The 18,936-nt window shown below is 47.2% G+C and overlaps 1 long non-coding RNA gene across 1 annotated transcript; it reads right to left on the bottom strand.

Annotated features, from left to right (window-relative positions):
- Positions 1-8,666: 8,666 nt before the first annotated feature.
- On the bottom strand, positions 8,667-13,834 carry LOC109503521. Its single transcript, XR_002745312.2, has 3 exons — positions 13,747-13,834; positions 12,902-13,088; positions 8,667-9,120 (listed from the first exon to the last, which is right to left on the bottom strand). It is a non-coding gene; the product is annotated as an uncharacterized LOC109503521 (long non-coding RNA).
- Between the last annotated feature and the right edge of the window lie 5,102 nt (positions 13,835-18,936).

The raw sequence follows: 18,936 nt of genomic DNA, 5'->3' as shown, positions 1-18,936 counted from the left end.
TGTGACAATTCCATGGATTCCTTCCAGCCTCAGGATGCCAGGGTCGTGTATCAAATATCTATTCTACGCAAGCACGCGGGTTTAAATGATGAGCACGGGCAAGAGGAAGCCCCTGCAGCCTGATGTTTGCTCCATTTCCAAAGCGTTTCCTTTTTCTCAGCGTGCCATTTGCTGGCTCTCATAGCTTCAATACAGAGCCCATTGATGGCTAGGAAAAGGAATGTCCAGCACAGCTGCGGGTCCACTTGAGCCCTCCCAGCGAGCACCCTCAAGCCCACTCTCTGTGAGCCCTGTGTTTGTGGAGCCCGTTGCAGCCATGTCTGGAATCCTCGACACCTGCACATCAGCTTCCTGGGCATCTCCCCCTCCCCTCCTCCGCCCCTCACCCTTGGGCTTCCATTTGCATCTGAAATGCAGCTGCTGGGGCCCTGTGGAGGGGAGCCAAGTGGACAGGACATCTCCTTGTCTGCTCTCCCTCCCTTGAGTCAAACCGAATCTGAAGCGCCTCTGTGATATGGCTTTTGTTGCCTCGTCATTATGTTTAAATGAGCCTCATCTGCAGGAGCATTTTTTTCTTAAATAAAATAAAATAAAACCACCACAAAAGACCAAAGCAGATGACATCTGTTCTTTCGATGAAAGCGTTTTTATTTTTTGTTATTTTTTTTCCTGAATTAGACGAGAAGAAGAAGAATAGAAAAACTGAAAGGGGCTGGGCCTCATTTGTACCATCCCTCCATAAAAACAAAACAAGCAAAATTAGTCTGTGTGAGGGGCGAAGGGGTGCTGAGTGGGTAAGAAGAAGAGGAGGAGAGGAGAGACAAAGGGGAATAAGGGAAGCCCTTCCCACTTCCCAAGTCTCGCATCAACTCCAGAGCAGGAATGCGCCGACGCCATTACTTTAAGCGCCACTTATTTCGAAAGGTGCTCAAATTTACGTTCTCCGTGCTTATTTCACGGGCAAAATGGCGAACAACTGCGTAGCCATCACCCCATCCTTCTCCAGCCGTCTTTCTTTATCAGATACCACGGATGGGTATCTGGTGCAGGTGGTACCTGGGGTATAATTTGAGAAACAACGATCTACGCGCTGATAACCCCTAAATTTTTATCTCCGTCTTAGCTCTTATCTACCAACTAAACCCTCCAGCCCAGTTCACACACTGAGCTTCACCCCTTCTTTGTCAACAGCTGCTTCTTGTTCACTGAACCGTGCCCAGCCCTGAATTCCTGGATTCCTTGATGCCTTCTTCTTCCTTGAGCGCCCCACATCCAACCCATGGCCAAGTCCTGTCAATGTCTCCCCAAAACATCTCTGATCCCTCCTCTTCGCTCCCCTCCGTTGCACTGCCTGAGTCCAGGCCACCTTTATCTCTTGCTTAATGTGTGTCCAAACATGCCCCACCCAGCAGCCAACCTTGCTGATTATGATCGCTCTTCAGGCAAAACACTTTATGGTTCTTGGATAGGGTTTAAATCCCTCAGCTCGGCTTCCCGGGGAGTTCAAGAGCTGGCCCCTGCCTACTTCTCTGACCAGTCCCTGCCTACTGCCCTCTATCCTAAGCCAACCAAACTTCCTCCAGTCCGAGACCTTGCTTCATGCTCCCTCACCTAGGGCCTTTGCACCTGCTGGTTTTTCTACCTGGAACACCCTCTGACTCTGCATGTCAATTTCCTCTACCCATACTTCAGGTCTCCATTTAAATGCCACTCTTCCGGGAAGCCTTCCCTGATCACACTTGCCCACCGCCCACCTCAACCACCAAACCAGGTTAGGTGCCCCTACTCTGTGCTCTCGGCAGTGTGTGCTACAGCTCTCAGAGCATTTGCTCAATTTAGTGTTATTACCTATTCGATATTCTGTCTTCTCCACTGAAAAGTCAGCAGCTATGGAGTGGGTATCTCTCTTATTGGTTCAAACATTAACTGATCAACCTCAACGCTCTCGCAGCATTGCTGAAAAGACCACTTTCTACCGAAGGCAAAGTTTTATTTATGTATTTGTAATGGAAGTCTCCCTCTGAGATTTTAGGTATATTTCAAAATAGCACCATAAATCCAGACCAGGAAGGTTGTCTATAGCTTCAATGTCACTTCCAGGCCCCAGTCCTGCACAACCAAACTTTGATGCAAGTTCCAAAGGTAAGACTCTTCTTGGACAAAATTAAGCTGCTAAAAGGAGTCCCTTCCTTCCCTCTTGAAGTCCCCGAGACCATTTCCCTCGGGAGCTTTTTCTCGTTCATCTCCCTCATAGTCTCTGATGCTTGCCAGTCTCCTTCCACAGCAAGGAACATCGAGGGCTACGGGCAGGCAGCACAAAGAAGGGAGCCAACTAGCCTTGACTGTTGACCAAGTGCCAAGCACTCTTCAATGCCTCTCTTGCTCTCCCCTAACAACTCGGTGAGGTACCACCAGTACGAAATTTTGTGACACAGAAGGTAAAGTGACCGGCTGTGGTCACAATGCTATAAATGGCAGAGTTGGCATGTGAACCCGGATCCGCTGACTCAAATCTTCGATTCCAGGCTGATGCCTTTTAAGGAGTAGAAATCCCAGATGAGGAGTCTGATGCAGGGCTAGACGTTCTCTCCCAGCCTGAGAACCTTAGCAGAACCCCACACAGAAGACCTGGGAAAGAACAAAAACGAGTTCTACTGGAAGGCACACCAATTTGGAGAGAACAGGCTGGAAGCCAGGAGGCCCTCTCACCTTTTTCAGATGTTGCCAGCCTGGTCGTGTCTCCCAGGCAGGCATCACACTGTCAAAGGCAGATCATTAATCCCGTCTAAGGATGTCTCCACATCCTTCATCCACTTAGCTTCTTGGGGGTTAGGGATCCCACTGTTAAGACAACTAACAGAGACAAAACAGAATAAAGCAAGCAAGCAAACAAACAAACAAAACCTCCCTGATTGAGAACCCAACCATTTTTCCTTAAGCCAACATAATAAGCTTAAGAATCTAGTTTGATAGTAGGATCTGCCAGTAATTCGGTTGCATCTTGTTCCCCATCTCTGGTCATCTCCCATTCTTTCTAGGATTTTCTCCCTTAGGAAGTGGAAAGGAAGCATGTTTGCAAAATCAGACAGTGGGGTGGTTCTACCAAAGAGCGCTTTGTTCACTAGACCGCTAGTTATGAATGAGTGGGGGCGATTGAATTTGCTTACCATTAAAACTCCTCCGCATACTGGAATTTTAGAGGCTGAAATCCAGTACAGACACAGAACTGAGATGGAAAACCCTATGTGAGGTCAATGCTCCTCAGTGATTCATCATCTAAACGCATCACACTTTCCCACTTGACAAACAGGTGGGCCAACTGTAATGATACTCTCTTCCCATCTTGGACTAAAGGAATCTCAAGGATTCTGGAGTGACCAAAGGAGGGTAGGGAGAAGTGAAAGTGATGATGAAAAAGTGAAGATGAGAAGTGAAAGAAGATGAAAAATCAGTGGACATTTACTGAGCATTGAGTATCAAGCATTGTAACAATACTATTACATACATGATTTAGTTTACTCTTAAATGCCCCTTCAGATTGGCATTTTTAGCCACTAGTTCATAGATAAATCAGAGTTCAGAGATAGTCACTGCCTTTCTTTCTGGAAGACATGAATCTTTTTATCACCTTCTCCCAGGTGTCTGTATCCACCCTGGAAGAAATTTTTGGACCAAACACGGTGGGTACAAACGTGGAAAAACTCAAGGCTCTGGCTTCTAAGGACTGGGAGGAATAGAGGAAAGGGGAGACTGGACAGAAAGTAGGACTTTCTGGACAGAAAGTAGGACCCTGTTGAGAAGGAAGTGGGAAACAGGCATTTTGCACTTAGTATCTTCCTCAACAGTCTTTGAACATCTCTTTTACAGTCTCCATGATTATTTAGACCAGAAATTCCTAAAGAAAGGGGGACTGGTAAGGAAGGAAGGAGCCCTGAACTGTTGACATATGTGTTCCCTATGATTTGCCGGGCTGGTGAAAGGCAGAGACAATGACCGAGGGGCTAGAGGAAAGGAGATTCAGCAAAGGCATAGCTGCCCTTGGCTGGCATGAGATGAACAGAGGCTGTGTCTAATTCCCTACTACCTGAGCCAGTAAACTTTGAACAGAGAGCAAAAAACCAAAAAACAAAACAAAAGAAAAAAAACCCAAAACCCCCTGCCTCACATTCCTTCCACGTTCAACCAATATCCTAACATCTCAAAGTCCCGTGGAAAACAAATACCAAAATGAATTCCACAACTAGCTGTAGAATAAAGATGCCTATTCCCATTTGGTAGCTAAGGAATTTTAAGTATTATGAAAGTCAATGGGTTGTCCCTTCTTTCTCTCAATAGATTAATTAGTTCCTACTCTATGCCCAGAACTGGATACAGTGGCAAGCCAGGCAGACATAGAGCTTATAGAGTAGTGATTAATCAGTCATTAAATATAAATCAAGTACATAAATAAATATAAAATTACAAATTATGATACATTCATGAAAGGGAAAGCATAGGGAAGTGTAAAGAAATGTGATAGAAAGATTGGCATAGTTTACATTGGTGGGTCAGAGAAGCCCTGTCTGTAGAGGTGAACATCATGCTGGGAGCCAGGAAAGGAGCAGAGAAGCAAAACAGATAGCAGAAACAGCCTTTGCAAAGGTCCTGAGGTTGGAAAGCAAGTGGCCAGTGCATCAAGGCGGGGAGGAGAAGGTCAGAGGGCAAGGAAGGGGGCATATTATGCAGGCCTTCTAAGCCATGACAAGCACTTTGAACTTACTAAGTGCAATTGGAAGCCATTAAAGGGTTTTAAACAGGAACAAGATGTGACCTGATTAGCATAAAAAAAAATCCCACTAATCATGGAAAATAGATCAGATGAGGGTGGAAACTATGGCTGAAGTCCCCCTAAGAGTTGATGAATCAAGCCCAAGAAACATTAAGTCCTAGTCCTTGATTCGAACTACAAAAGTTGTCTTTAAGAAACCATTATTTGTGATGTACAGTCTACAAAAAAATGCGTATCATTTTATGAAACAGAATCATACTTTTTCAAACTACTTATCAACTAAAATGATCTAAAGGCCCAGGGGGTCGCTTCAGGGCGATGCAATGTCTAGCTGGCTTCCCTGGTCACCTTGTTCTACTTTCCATGTTTTCCAAGAACAGAGGTTGTGGAGGGTAGTCATGATTGAGGAACACATATATAGGTCATTTGCATCTGATTCTCTTACCCAGCCTCAACTTCATTACACAGCAGCGGCAACAAATGTCAGTGGCAGGAAGTACCCAACAAGAAGAATTAACCACAACTTTTTTTCATCCAAACTTACACACACACTGTCACACACACATACAGTTGGTTTGAAGTGGGGTGAGGGGAGGTAGCCCGCCTTCTCACATTTTTAACCAATAGGATCTCGTGTCAGCCATCAAAACAACAGCCTCTCAGTCAGTTGACCTTTTGTGATGGAGGGGGGTTGTGGGGAGAGGAGAGAGAAAGGAAAGAGAAAACTTAGGCTTTGCATCGTTTGTCACTCTAACAGTTGAACACTGAATCAGTCTTATGTTACAGACACATTAATTTGATTAAGATACAATCCGTGGGTCATTCAGGCATACGAAGTACTCTTGCTTGATTGTGAAATTAACAATGAAATCGGATAAATCATTACCAAACTAGAGGTTACTCTGGGACTTGCAGATTGCCTCCCCTCCCCGCTCCTCAATTCATTTTCTTCATCTAATGCTGTTTTTGACACTTAGAAGGGAAAATCCGTGCTAAGACAATGGTGGCACACCAGCCCTAAGCTCTCAAGGCATTAGTTAAAGGAGCTAACGCTGACTCAAAACAGGAACTGATGGTAGACCCATCTCCCAAAGGGTTCCCAGAGTCCCTCCAAAGTGCTCATAACCATTCCAAATGCACAGGCACTGCAGGAAGTTATACACAGCCTCAAGAAAGCCACTTTGACATCTGCAGGCTGAGATCCTGGTTTCCATTTTTACTACATTATCCCCTGCCTGCCACCTTGTTTCTTTCTAGGAGCAGGCTGAGTTTCAGACTCTGGGCCACTTCTGGTCAAATATCTACCAAACCTCCACTGTGTTCCAGGCACTGTGGTGCAAAGATAAACAACAAGACTTGAGCGTGGATCTGAACAAGCTTTCCCCCTAGTTGGCCACTGTGTCCTCATCCGTTCCGTGACTCCATGGCACACGGCTGGCTATGGCTTGCTGCCCCCTGACGTGCTGCAGTGGAGGCATGCAAAGCACCACGGGACATAGAAAAGGAAATTAATCAGAGAAGATGTGGCCTTACGCGGAATGAAGAGGAGTTGATCACGCAGAGAAGGGAAGGGGAGGGCATTCCCAGCAGAGAGGACAAGACAGGGAAGCTTGGGTGCACATTAGGTATATGGTCACAACTGTGGTGTAGCAAGGCAACAGCCAGCTGTTTTTCCCATCTTGGGAGAAAGCATTATTTTTTAAAAAAAAAATTTTTTTTTCAACGTTTATTTATTTTTGGGACAGAGAGACAGAGCATGAACGGGGGAGGGGCAGAGAGAGAGGGAGAAACAGACTCGGAAACAGGCTCCAGGTTCTGAGCCATCAGCTCAGAGCCCGACGCGGGGCTCGAACTCACGGACCGCGAGATCGTGACCTGGCTGAAGTCGGACGCTTAACCGACTGCGCCACCCAGGCGCCCCGGGAGAAAGCATTATTGTGGCTTAACATAGATTCCAAATCTGGAGTATTAAGGAGAATCAAGCCCCGATCCCATGTAATATAGAAAAAAGAATGCTGGATTGGAATTCGGGGGACCCACTGTTCCTGCATCTAACACACTATGTGACCTTGAGCTTGGTATTTCACCTGTCTCTGCCTGGGTTTGGCGTCTGCAAAATGGCAACACAGATCTCTTTCACAGGATCCTTTGAAAGATTAAGTGGGAAAATATATGTGAAAGGTTAACTTCAGAGCATCAAATCCTTTTTTTTTAAAGTTTATTTATTTGGAGAGAGAGGGAGGGGCAGAGAGAGAGGGGAAGAGAGAGAACCCCATGCAGGCTCCATGCTGTCAGCACGGAGCGCGACTCGGGTCTTGATCTCATGAACCGTGAGATCATGACCTGAGCCGAAACCAAGCGTCGGGCACTTAACTGACTAAGCCACCAAGGCGCCCCTCAAATCCTTTTTGATAAGAGTGTAAATCATAGATAGCAAACTGAAGAAGTTACTGATATTATTTCCAGTGGGCACTGTCATGACATGTTTATGGACCAACAAGCCATCCAGTGGCTGAAATGTAGGGAGCATGGCCCCGGCTAGCTTGGATAGACTCTTGAATGTGTGTGGGTTTTGGATTTCATTCAATTTAGGAACACGGGTTTATCCATTATTGTATTCACTCAACAGATAAATAGAACTGACTCTTAAAGATCATTCGAAGTGAAAAGTAGAACCAATCATCCAACCGACTTAGTCTGTGCCCTTGCGAGTGACCCAATCACTGTACCAACAGGTTGACCATCTGAGAATTTCTGAAGGGCACTCACTGGTCAGATGAAAAATAGGTAGGATTTGCTTCAGCGAATGAGAGTTGGAAATAGCCTCCACGTTCCCTTTCAGCCCTAATGCTTCTTAACTATTCTGTACATGGTGTTCACCCAGATGCCAGTACATACACCATTTCTGCGTTCCGAGATGCCAGGGTCTGGGTAATCCCACGTGTGGCTCAAAGAGACTGATGTGTATGTTATGGCTCTGAACGTAGACTATACACTCCCTAGATACTTCGTGGGATGATGCAGGGATGTTTCTAGAAGAGCTTTCAGTTGGAACCCCAAGCCATCTGGAGCAAACCAAAGAGTGAGCAAAGCAAACTTGTCACCCTGTGGAAGCAAAGATTTAGCGGTGCATGACACCTAGGATTACAAGATGATGGAAAAAAGAAAACTCTGCAACCGTCGACTCCCCTCCTGCACTTTCCTTGTGAGGGGCTGAAGACATTTTGTAGACGGGGATGTCTACTTTTCTCATTGGCACGTTACTTTCTCCTCCAGAACTGCAAAGGTTCCCCTTCCCTCATTTTTAAGAGATGTCAACCAGATCAAGATGAGAAGACCTTTGAAACCTGCCATGCCTGTGAAGATCATTGCTTAGAGACAGAGCCGGGGCAGCTTTGACATTTGTCCCGTTCCTCCCAGGCGACAACTCTAACTCTTTGTTCTCCTGCTGTTACATGGGAAAGAAGGGACAGACTTGAAGACACAGCTCGGCTGTGTGTCCTTGAGCAGAATAATTTACATTTCTGGCTTTGGATCTCTTTTCCTCATTATCCTCAGAAGGTAGACATGACCTCTAATATCCCTTCCATTTTGGATTCTTCACCAAACTAGGACGCTTCCGACCGGGCTCTATTGGCAGGGCCAAGAGCCATGAAAAAGCTCATAGCCAGCACCTTTACTTCCTCACTTCTAAAATGAGGGTAGTGACAGCTACTGTGCAAGGTAGCTGGAAAGATTAGATATAATATATGCAAAACCCTAGCACAGTGCCTGGCCTACAGGCGCCCCATAAATGGAGGTTTTTAAATCAAAACCTAAAGATTTCCAGGTGAAGCCTCTGCCAGTCTGACCTCTGTCTCCGGGGTCCCAGGCATCTTGGTGGCTTGAGCACATGGCCCCTGACTTAGTGCTGGCCACTGGGTGCCCCAGATCCAAACAGCAGATCAATGTCTTAGGCTCTTCTGTTCCATCCAGAGGTGACACAGAAAGCCCGCAAAGTTTTCTGCTTCCTTTGGCTGGAACCCTGTGGCCGTGAGTGCAAGCTAGCTCCAAGTGTCTGTGAAAGGGAGGCTTTTCCCAAGGCCAGCCATTCGTTCCGCTGGGCTGGAGCCTGCGAGCTCTCTCCATCCCTTGCCATTGAGGGAGGATGAAGTGCAGGAAACCAGGAGCCTGAAGCAGGGAGCAGGAGGTCCTCCTGCGTCTGCTTTGCCAACTTGCCCGGATCCCAGGGTTCTCAGCGCTCGAGTAGGGTTAAGTCGTCACCACAACGGCAACGTTGTTGTAGGCACCGTGCAGGCTTGAAGCGGTAGAAATATGTCTCACTTGCTCCGACTCCCCACCCCCGGCAGAACCTGAAAAAAATCAGAAAATTCCACTTGCTTTTTCCTATTTAATGAGGTCGAACATTCTTAAGGAATGAAAAGCACAGCTCCAGCCTAGCTTTTAATTAGCTTCAGGAGCCCTTGTTTCAAAGTAGCCTCGTTCCCAAAGCTATTCTCTCTCTGCTCTGAATGAGATGGAAATTCAATTGCATCCGCCTTGTCGAGTCAGAATAAGACGCTCCCCCCACTCAAGGTCACATGGGGAAAGACACTCAGTAGCCAGACAGACGCTGCACTTTTTGACCCCAGCAGGACACCAGAACCTGAAAAGGACGCTTAACAGAACCCCAGTTTAGACCAAACGTGGTGTTGTTTCCATAGCCCCATCACATGAACTCGGACTGGTTTTCCACATGTCCAGAGGAAAAAAAAAACCATGGACTTGAGAGCCCAGCAGACCTAGGATCAGATCCTACCTTCTCTTCTAGGTGCCTGTGCGGTTAACTAAGTGCTCATAGCTTCCGTCTCCCTCACTGAGACCCAGACATTGCTGCCTGCCTTGTGGGATGGCCAGAAGGACCACATGAAATATTGTGAGTGAAGCATAACGCCCCAGACGTCGTCGGGGTCGTCAGTGCTCAAACACTGCCCTTCCTCTTCCCTCTCATCTGTACGACAGGGTTAATGGCCCCCACTTTGTTGAAGTAATGACCCAAAGGGAGTGTATGTAGATGAGGGCGGGAGCCCGGGTTTGGCATTCAGAAGTCAGGGGTCAAATCCCAGCCCTGCCCCCTCCTGCCCGTGCAACCTCGGGCAAGTGCCAGAACCTCACAGTTTCCTCTTATTTGCAAGTTGGGATACCAGCAGCTCCTCCACAGGATCCCTGTAAGGACTAAATGAGATAGTGTACAAAAAGCCCCAGCCTAGTGCCCGGCACACGGTGAGTGTGCCATAAATATTAGCTACTAAGAGCAGCAGCCGCAGCCGAGAGTACGCTGTAAAATTTAAAATCCTCTAAGATGCCCATCTCAAATCCTTTCTGGAAGGAATGTGCCAAAGTTACCGGTGCTTATGTAAATGTAAGTGGTTATTATTTATGTAGGAGAACATTACTGAGTATTATTCAGGAAGAGGGAGAGAACAATGTAGAGAAAGACGAAATTTACGATACGGTCTTCAAAGGGGAAAGAGGAGAAAATAACATCTCACCCAGCACGGGAGGAGCATCCCCGTATATTAGCTCAGAGCTGCCTGTCTGCAGAAGTTCCAACAACAGAGGCTTCTCTGAAGAAAGAAAAAAGGGAGAGAAGAGGAATGGAAAAGAAAGGGGAAGAAAATCTCATTCTGTTTCCTCTAAAATTAACCCTAAGGCTGTATTTATCCAGCAGAATCTTACTAAACACCCACCCCAGGGGAGATACCGCTACACCGAGGCCCTGCTCGGTCCTCAGGGAATTTGCAGTCTAATGAGAACCTTACAACAAGTACATAAATAACTAATTAAAGGTAGAAAGTGAAGTGTCATGAATCATTATCGTCATCATTATTAGAAGCCATTTTTGTGGTATCCCCCGTAGTTGGTACACCGTCCTTTTTCCCCGAAAAGAATTTCGGCCGGTTTATGATATAAAAGAAGATGTACACTGAGCCACAAACAAAACTCGAATAAGAAATTTGGACTAAAGTCAAAAGGAAGGACGAAGGCTAATCTGATTGTCGGATTAGGCATCGGATTCAGCTTCAGCTCGGAGCTTCCTGGAAGTCAGGGCAAAATGGGAAACTCATTCTCGTAATTTCTCATTTCTTCAATGCGGACGCTCTCTGAAGCGACATACGGAAGCCTACACAAGGCCTAATTCAACAATTTTGTAGTTTCTATTCAATTGGCTAACGCAAAAGGCACGCGTGTCTGCGGAATCTTAAGACATTCGGAGAAGGCATTAATCATCACCAACCCTGAAGACTATGATTTGGGGTCTGAGTTACTGTTTTTTTGTTGTTTTTCATTTCTGTTGGGACTGTTTCTCAGCCAGCAGCTATGCCGAGCGCAAGCTGTTTCACTTCGTACTTTTGTAAGAAAAATGTACATACTTTACAACCCTGAGCGATTTTCGTATCATTATGCTAGGCCTGCTCATTTTATTTTCAACGAGATTGCACTGTGCCAGAGGGCTTTGATCTGTCGCAGGGCTCTCTTGGGTTCACTGCGGCTGTTCTCAAGTCACCCCCACTCAGACAGGTAGGTGGGAGTGAGGAGAATTAGCCAATTGTACAGAAAAATCAAAGACGCTTGCTTGCAAAGGTATCTACTTCTGAGAATTACCATGAATTTTGCATGCCACTGACTAAGAAAGGAAGGAAGGAAGTGACATCTTGAAGGCCCTGGGTTTGGGCGGGCTGCGGTGAAGCAGACCAGCTGTTATTTTTCTGGCTGGCTTCTGGCCTGTTGTGATGTCTTTTATTAAACCAGCAGAACTTGAACTTTAAAGCCTGTTTTAAAACACCGTGTTTTGCGCTCTTTTCTAACGTCAGGCATAAAAGTCTTGTGAGTTTGATTAATGAGGAAGACTTTTTTTTTTTTTTTTAATAAGAAACAAACACATAAGACAAGCAACGAAGAAGGGGAAGAGGTGCTACACCGAGAGAAATACAAAGAGAATCGCCAAAGAGGTGGAGGGAGACAAAGATGGCCTGAAGACAATGATGTCTGACCCCTTCTCTGCTCAGGCCCTGCGGTGCCCCTGAGAGGGGTTGCCCAGCCCTCGGCCATCGAGAGAGAGAGAGAGAGAGAGAGAGAGAGAGAGAGAAGGAGAGAGAGAGAACTGCGCTCAGGGACAGGGCTGGACAGAGAGCCTGGTCGCACGTGCTGGCCAATACCACGCACATCTGTTTGATCTGGCACTGCTCACCGACCAGCTGTTGGCACAGAATCAGAAAGGGCAGGTGGGGGCGTTGGGGAAGGGGCAGGAAGGGGAGAGGGGATTACGCACAGTTGTTCCAAAAAGGAGAATGGCGGGGGGGGTGGGGAGCGGAGGGGAGGTCAGGAGGAATGAGGCTGAGAGGGGGCCCAGGGGCAGGCAGGGGCAGGCAGCCCACAGCTGTGGTGGTGGGCACCACCACTAATCGCCCTCTGCAGCAGGTGAAGTCCCTGAGTCAGAGTCCGCAGGCACTGGCCATGTGACTTTAGCAGAAATTCAGGCACCGGGCCAGGTTTGGGCAAAGTGTCAGGAATGCTTTATCACTCTCCCCTTTGACCCATCGGCTCTCTCACTACTGGTGACCCTCTCAGACTTCCAAACGGGCCGCCATGTTGTGTCCCTCTTTTTCCTACAAGGTTAAGCCTTCCGTTGCCTACCTCAAAGGTTGGGTTTTCGTTTTTTCTTTCTGAGCCCACAAAGACTTACTTTCTCTAAACTGTTAAGATCCTCCCAGCTATCTAGAGAGAACGCTGGAAAGAATAAGCCTTCCCACTTAACAGAGGCCCTAGGAAGTGTAAGCAATATTCCTGAAGTCACCTGGCTCAGCCAGTGGAAGAACAATTTAGGCGAATGCTGACTCAGCAACATTTGCCCTGCCAAAATTTGCTCTGGTCCAAAGTTCCAACCATGTGCCAGGAGGCCGAGTTGGTGAGTGGTGAGTGTACTCACCAGGGGAGAGCTGTACTATTATGTAACCTCAGTGTGAAATCTTACACAAGCCTAAGTTCTTTGTCCACCATTTATTCAACGCGATGTGCCAGAAACCATGCTGGCTCTCAAGTAGCTCACCATCTGGGCGATCCTTTTCTGAGTCTCTAACCAACGTCCATTACCTGAAGGGAATCCATTCTGGTAACTCCCGTGGGTTGGAAAATCTCACACATTCATCACCTTTGCACTTGAAAAACTTCTTCCCTGCTGTTGGCATCACATGTGACAAAAGAGGCAGGACCTCGCACGGCAGCTGGGATTGATTACTGGGTCTGTTTGATTCTAGGAGCTTCTCAGCGCCCAGAGGCTCTAAAGAGCATGAGATGGAATGAACAATATTCAATTCGAAAGATGTAGAAGAAAGACCATTTCATATGGTCTGCCCTAATAATATAGGCTCTGGCTCTCAAGAGTTCCAAGGTTCAAATCCTCCCTTTGCCGCTTATTAGCAGAGTGAAATGAAATCACCCCTGTAATGGCATGGAATTGGGCTACTCGTATGCCCAATGGAAGAGGGAAGGGAAGAGGGAGGCTTGTCCCTTACAGACAGGACATCCATAGTGACAGCAGCCTGTCTTCAGCCTCCCATGGTTTTTCTTTATATAATACCCTGATTTCCCACCTTGTGCCACCGCAGTTTAACACACAGATACTAGGGCTAACCTCTCCTACTCAGCAAGGGAACTTCAGACCATAAACCATCTACAGATAATATCAGCAAAGGTAAGTCTGATCCCTCAATGACCTATCACCATCCAGGCTTCCCTGAAAGGAAGCCCCACACTCTCTGGAGGCCTTTTTAGCTGCTTCCAGAACAGGACCTTCTTGATCGTCCAAATGGAAGATGGTCTTCTTCTGTTTTTCTGTAACACATTTCCCAGCCTTCCCTCTCTCCTTCTGGATCTTATCCCTTATCTCTCCAATTTCTGAACACCTTGTTGTACTTCTCCCTCACTGGCTCACTCACCTGGACCTCCGTGCCCACAGGGGCCACACCGCTTCCCGTCACCCAGCCTTCGTGCCTTCCACAGCGCACAGCTCACCACAGCCTCTATGCTGCCTGTGAGTCATATAGGGTCACAAGTAACATATTAATTAAATGCACATTTGCATTCTCAAATTAGCTTCCATAGTCTGTATTACAGTTTTGAAGCATTGTAGACACTATATTGATGTAAAACACAGATGTCCATAAGTCATCACATGTAGAGCTCTTTCTCTGGGACCCAACTGCCACAACTAGGACTGGCTGATCGACACCCTGAGAGTCTGAGAGCTCCCCACTGACTGGTGTTCAGCTCTGCTCCAGGCTGAGGGCCGTTACTGAGACCCAGCCTCAAGTCTGTCCTTTCTGACCCCACGCCCTACGTCCCATGACGTGTCTTATCCCCGATACTGAATACCTGATCCCATAATCCACTGGTGTCCTGATTCTCAGAGCTGTCAAGCCTCCCAGGTATTACCATTGGTCACCAGCAGCCACACGTCCTGTCTGAGACCTTTGGGAACAGGACTAGCTCCCAGCCTGCCCCCGGCATGATGATGTAGTGGAAACAGACTCCGGGTTTGAATTCTCACCCCATTGCCCCTTACGTGACCAGCCATTTGATCTGTCTGGGCCTCAGTCTCCTCATCAGTAAAACAGGAACAAAAACACCCTGGCAGAGAGTCTGTGAGAATTCATGGCAATGCAGAGGGTTTAACACAGAGTCTTGCTCAGGGAACAGTAGCTGTTTTTCTTTGGATGGTTATCTGGCTCAATGCTGACTGCCACCTGGCCTGTCACCTCCTGCCTGTCCTCATATGCTGCTGGCACTGCCCACACCCACACCTCCCTCACGGCCTCGTCTGGTCTCCGAGTTCCAACTTTTCCCGCCCCTCTGAGTGAGTCCCGCTGTGTTTGTTCTGACCGCTGGCTGTGCTGGTCCTTGGCAACTTTTCTCACCTCCACACTCAGTGACCATCATGTTGGTAGCTTGCACTCGGCCACAGAGGTACTATTTATTTACTCCATAGAAATCAGCAAGCCGTACAACAGGGCTCTTTCCCCTGGAGAATTTCTAGTGAAACATTTGCAAGCACACTTGCGTGGACTCTTCATTCTTTATGTACCTTCTCTACGCCTGATTGCCTGACCTGAACACTCACTTGTAGTCCTTCTAAGGGAACACCTCAGAACTTTTCTTCCGCGCATGGACTGGCCTCTCCTTTCAGCAAGAATGCTGCTAAATCCCATGCCGAAGGCGACAGAGCAACTCTGGGCCTAGGCATGGAAACATGACACCAGGAAACAAAAAAAGTCTAACAAATATACATCAACCTCAGGATTGACCCCACCACTAATTGAGCTCTGCTCAGCACAGCCAAAGCGTTTTCTTCCTGCCGGCCCCCCTCCTGGTGATGCAGACTCCAGGGGCCCAGGCCTTCACCTGAGCTCTCTGATGGAAATCTTCCAGGCCCTAAATGACCAAGCCCTTCATGCCCCTCCTTGAATGCTTCTGGCTTGGAAGCACTCCTGTCCTGTAGCAAAGAGGGTGTGGCAGGAAACGAATCCCTTACTGATGAAAAAGGAAGCCCTGCCTTTCCTTCTTGTTTTGAAGGCTCTAAACCACACGTGTATGCTAAGGTGTAAGCATTTTGAGGGCTCAAATCTTGTTTCGGAGGCCTGAGCAAGTGCCCTGCCCCTCAGCGGTGTCGAGTTCAGATTTGCTGTACCTGGGACCCCTTCTGAACTTTGTAATGGTTCCTTAGCGCAGGGCCACACTTAGCTGTGTATGCCCTTGAAGAAGGACTTATTAAGTGAATAAACAGTCCGGGGAGCACGTACGGTGGGGTGGAGGAGGGGATTTTTTGTTTGTTTGTTTGTTTGTTTTTTCTTTGGAGGAAACGCGTTCTTGTGGATTTCACAAAGCAAATCATCATCTGCTGTCGTACAACCCTATCTATCTTGGTATCTGTCCTGGGTCTCCTTTCAGCAGTATTTTGTTCCTGACTGCACCTGAAAGGATTCCCACAGCCCATCCCTCTTGCCCATTAAACTTTAAATCCTCTTTTCTCCCCACGGGACCCATACATTCTACCCATTTTCGTCTCTTCACAATTCCAGACGACCCATGGAATGCAAAACACTTCTCACTACCCCACTTCCTCCTGTATACCCACCCCTCAACTTGCTGCCTCAAAATAGGCACACCGACTATGCTTTCGTATTGCTGTCTTTAATGATGTTCTTTACAGGGACACCAACAGAGAGCGATGTAGGTAGGGGAGGAAAGAAAGTTCCAGAGTTCTCTCCTACATTCTCCTTACTCAGGTCTCTGACCCACACAAAAATGTGAAATGTGAGCCCATCATTCTAATACCCCTTCTTTGCCTCTCTCTCTTCTCCCCTCTCGCCTTCAGGGCAATGCCTCCTGTGCTGTCGGATTACTTCTAGTGTAATGGCAGACATCATGACCTTACTGAGGCACTTCGCGGCTTACAAATCACTTTCTGTCCATTATTTTGGTGAACATCAGAACCTCCTTTTGACCCAGGTGTTGGTGTGACTGCCACCATTTTAATGGGTCAATGAGACAGTGTAGACAGAGTGCCCGATAGATGCCTGTATCAGTCTCCCCCCACCTATTTTGCCCCAACCAAAGAAATACAGCGATTAGACAACGATTGTATGTAATCCTTAAAAAGAACCTGATTTTTTTTTCCCCCGAGGAAAGCGTTCTCAAATTATGTTTTAACTCTATGTGATGAGGGAAATCCACATACACTTTCTATTTTCCACCCAGCTGGCAACAGCCTCTTGGTGGACGACCAGACCCTTCCTTTTGTTTTGACATAGTGAAGTCAGGGTGCCTCAGATTGGACATCCAGATGACCTCTTGCTGTACTTCAAAAATCAAGGTTTGAGCCAAATCTGGATCAAGATGAAAAATTGCCATTAGTCCCCTGCTGGCTTAAAAAAAAAAAAAAAAAAAAAAAAAACAGAAAAAAACCCTATTACTTTTTCTTCCTGCTTTCTGGTCCAAATTACCTCAGAAGTATTTAGTTCTTCAATACAGAATACCTATTGTCTACCCCATGTTGGAATAACACAGGATTTATTTTAAACTATTTATCATTTTAAACTTTTCATTAACTCTCACTGGCCTTTGTAGGTACCTGGCTTTTCTCTCCCCACGAGTCAGGTACCTCCTGTGCCTTCAGCATATTGACATTGGATTGTAGCATGGAGAGGACCAGGGGTCTGCTCCGTGTCAACCTTAAGAGGTCATCTTATTAATCAGTTGGATAGAAGATCAATTGGTTCATTCAACACATACTTACTAATCACTTACCCCGAACTCCGATAGAACTTGAGACCCAGTAGCATGAGTATGTGAGTTATGAGTGCATTATCCACACCTCCCGATTGGACCGTGAGGCCCTTCAGAAGAGTCTGGTCTGGGCTTACCACTCCCTGTCTTCTGACATTGGGCAACTCGCTTCACTTTGGGGTGCCTCAGTTTCCCCATTGGAGGAGGCAGATAACAAACAGCATTCGAAATCCACTGACTCACTTTCTTCCCACTCAACTCAGCAAATATGAGTAAAGCACAGAGCATAAGAGTTACTGACAGAGTTCAAAGAAGGAGGGATCGAGTGCTACTTAGGAGAAATCAGTTCTTTACTGAGGCTGGGAAATGGCTACACAGAACTTGGTCGTCCAGCTCTGTCTCCTTTTCTGCATACTTGAAAACGCCCCTACAAAAAAGAATCAAAATAAATACGGGACAGCCTAGCAGGCTTCAGATGGTGGGTAGCAGCCGAGCAGAATTGGAGCAAGGGTAGGATTTCAATGAACCGACACTGGGTCAGGGGCCATTCCAGGCAGGGCAGGCACATCCAGAGCCAAAGCACAGCGACTGGAAAATACAAAGTGTTCACAGAGAACCGGGAGCAGTCATGTGTGGCCGCAGCACGGGGTGCAAGGAGGGAGTAGTGGGAGATGGGACGGAAAGGTATCGTGGGGTCAGAGCCGGAAGGGCCTGGAGAGGCCCAATGAGGAGCCTGTGCTGGATTCGGTTCCACGGGAAGGTGACCTCACTGGGGAGGCCGGAGCCGTCCCTGCCCCTTCTCAGCCCCCTCTGAGTGCAGGCCCGGGAGAAGGGCATGGGGCAGAAACTGGCAGAGGAGTCATCGCCTGGCTTGTTTCTTCACCAGGAAACAAGGTTTCCTGTAACTCAGACCGTGAATCAGCATTTCCTCTGTCAATAATACACAGAGAGAAATGCAACAGCACAGGGCTTGGGGGGGGGAATGGAAGACAGGAAGGAATATTCCATGACACGCTGGGCTCTGCTCTCCTTTTCCCCTCCCCGCGAAACACTCCTGATAAGTTCCCAAACGACACTCGGGTTTCCTACCAGATATCTTGCAGACAGTTTCACAGTATCATGTAAGGATAAAGGCCCCCCACGTGCCCAACTCTCTTGCCGTAGTTTGTGTTTCTGTCACCACGGGGATAAGCAAGGGCGCTGTCTGCATTCTCTCGCGTTAGAACTAGACATTCGTACAACAGTGTTTCATCCTTGCAGAAGGTTGGAGGGTGTGTTTGATTGGCCTTTTAGTTTTCACACCCCCCTGTCCAGTATCTTATTTGATTCTCATAATAACCCTGTGAGGTACACGAGGAATATTATACCTATTTCACAAGTACAGATACCAGGGCAGGGACACGGAATGATTCTTCCCTGCAGATCTGTTTTGAAGGAGCCGGAACTGATCCCAGCCCTTCAAACCCCAGTCCAGGGTTATTTTCAAGGTCATAGACTTAAAACAAATAAAGTTTGTGATAATATATATTATGTAGATAGATAGACATGCATACATGCAGTGTATTTATTTAAAATATAAATATATTCTTGGGGCACCTGGATGGCTCAGTCGGTTAGGCGTCCGACTTCAGCTCAGGTCATGATCTCATGGTTCGTGAGTTCGAGCGCCGCGTCGGGCTCTGTGCTGACAGCTCAGAGCCTGGAGCCTACTTTAGATTCTGTGTCTCCCTCTCTCTCTGCCTCTCCCCTGCTCACACACTCTCTCTCTCCCTCTCAAAAATAAAAAAATAAACATTTTAAAAAGGCTTAAAAATAAAATAAAATAATTAATTCATACTATTTAA

The sequence above is a fragment of the Felis catus genome, chromosome C2 (assembly GCF_018350175.1).
Source record: "Felis catus isolate Fca126 chromosome C2, F.catus_Fca126_mat1.0, whole genome shotgun sequence".
NCBI lineage: Eukaryota > Metazoa > Chordata > Mammalia > Carnivora > Felidae > Felis > Felis catus.
Note: the sequence above shows the minus strand (reverse complement) of the source record. Positions and strands in the feature narration are given on the sequence as shown.